Here is a 2,500-nt window from a genome sequence, read left to right as displayed (position 1 = left end):
TATGCGGAAGACTGGGCGGCCAACGAGGAGTCGAGACAGCCAGGAGTCGGGACTTGGGCAAGGGAGCGGGACAAGAGGTCGGGACTCGCGGCGGGACAAGGAAGAGGAGGAGGAAGTCCGGGACTCGCGACGGGACTGGGACTCGCGCCGGGACTAGGGAGTCGCGGCGGGACAAGGAAGAGGAGGAGGAAGTCCGGGACTCGCGACGGGACTGGGACTCGCGCCGGGACTAGGGAGTCGCGGCGGGACAAGGAAGAGGAGGAGGAAGTCCGGGACTCGCGACGGGACTGGGACTCGCGCCGGGACTAGGGAGTCGCGGCGGGACAAGGAAGAGGAGGAGGAAGTCCGGGACTCGCGACGGGACTGGGACTCGCGCCGGGACTAGGGAGTCGCGGCGGGACAAGGAAGAGGAGGAGGAAGTCCGGGACTCGCGCCGGGACTAGGGAGTCGCGGCGGGACAAGGAAGAGGAGGAGGAAGTCCGGGACTCGCGCCGGGACTAGGGAGTCGCGGCGGGACAAGGAAGAGGAGGAGGAAGTCCGGGACTCGCCACGGGACTAGGGAGTCGCGGCGGGACAAGGAAGAGAAGGAGGAAGTCCGGGACTCGCGACGGGACTGGGACTCGCGGCGGACAAGGAAGAGAAGGAGGAGGTCCGGGACTCGCGCCGGGACTAGGAAGAGGGGGAGGAGGTCCGGGACTCGCGACGGGACTAGGAAGTGGGGGAGGAGGTCCGGGACTCGCGCCGGGACTAGGGAAGAGGAGGAGGAGGAGGAAGGCCGGGACTGGGACTCGCGGCGGGAGTAGGTAGTGGGGAGGAGGTCCGGGACTCGCAGCGGGACAAGGAGGAAGTCGGGGAGGAGGGCCGGGACCAGGAGTCGCGGCGGGGATAGCAGGCAGGACAGGGAGGGTGGGTGGTCTTCCACAAAAAAAGTGTGTCTCGGAACTTCCTTAGTGCAGTAGGACGGGGGCCTGCCGAATCCCACAGAGAGTACTATGTGGGGAAGGGTTCCTCTGAAGCGTCTCGGGAAAAGTCGTGAGGGGGTGACGGTTGCTCGGTGCCTACGGGTCCCGACTGCTCGCTGCCTTCTTTGAGCCCAGTACCGACGTTCGCAGGGGGGATACCTGGATACTACTGGGGTTACCTGGATACTTCTGGCGTGTTACCTTGGATCAGTGAGGAGTGGGGGTTAGTTTCCCGGCGACGCGACCCTCTGAGGAGGTCCCGCGGAGGGTCGCCGAGTATTATATGGTGAGCTGGCTGTCAAGGATTGTGAGTCCCGCTGCCAAAATTTTTTTTGGTGCGCGGGCGACTGGAAAAAGAGGGTTGGTCTTGTGCCGATACGCGTAACGTCGCAGCGAGTCCCAAGAGCTAGTAACCATTTTTGGCGGGGGGCGATGGCCTCGGTATTGTCAAGCCATTCTCTCATTCATTTGGGAGGGTGGGGAGAAGTGTTTGCCGAGGCCGTTCAAGCTCCGCCTGGTCGACCACCACTGTGACCGCCACCGCGCTCGATCTCTATTGCAAGCTCAGGTGAAATTCCTGATAAACTTGGAGGGGGTGTGGGACGCGTTCGCAGTGTGGGCCGAGGAGTCATAACATCCCAGGTCGGAATGTGAAAATGGAACTTCGAAACCGGTGAGAGTTCTCTCGTCGGCTAGGGGTTTCACAAAAGTAACATTTCTATAAATTTCTATCCGACCCCTCCATTAATTTGGAGGGGCGATGGGCCCCAGGATTGGACATACTTCTTGCTGATTTGTCTTTTGAGGAAAATCCTTCGCGGTGATGGTTACTTTTTCATTTTTTAATGTGTGTATCGGCCTCGTCGGTTTCTCTCTTTCCTGGTCACATTCCCGAAAAAGGCCGCAGCACCTATGATTCTCTTCCGGGGGTCTAACTCTCCCTCTCTCTCTATCCTTCTCTTTGTCTGGCTCTCTCTGGCTTCACTTTTTGTGGTGTGTGCCTCTGGGGGTCTGGTTGGAATTTGCCGTTGGCTTTTTGCCCTCTCTTTTTGCCTTTTATCCATCGCAAAGAAGGGTGTGTGTGTTCTCACCTGGGGTTGGAATGAAGGACGGGGAACCTCCTCGTCTTGTGAAGTGGGACCATCTTTTAGGATGATGGCTTTTTGCTGCCTGGTGTGTGCTTGGGTGGGGTTTGGTGGTGGCAGTCTACCTCTCCCTTTCTCCGGTAAGACCAGATGACTGGTTCGTCCGCTACTCTTGTGTTGGCCCTACCTTGGCCAACGGGAGTCGGCGACGCTCCAGACTGGATGGCATGATGTGGTGGTGTACCGAAGGGGGACATCCGAAGGGGAAGAGGGGCCGAGCCTCGCGAAACTTAGGTGTGTCGGGTTGTGTGATGTCGGAGATCCATTTTTTTGTGGCTGCCGTCGTGATTTCGCCCATCCAAACCTGAGTCGTTGCTGCGGACTGGAAAAACTATGGAAGAGCTGTTTGGGAAAGATTCGGGAGTTTGTTTTCGAAGTTACCTTGTTCGATCG

The sequence above is a fragment of the Physcomitrium patens genome, chromosome 26, assembly GCF_059467195.1.
Source record: "Physcomitrium patens ecotype Gransden chromosome 26, ASM5946719v1, whole genome shotgun sequence".
Taxonomy (NCBI): Eukaryota; Viridiplantae; Streptophyta; class Bryopsida; order Funariales; family Funariaceae; genus Physcomitrium; species Physcomitrium patens.
Note: the sequence above shows the minus strand (reverse complement) of the source record.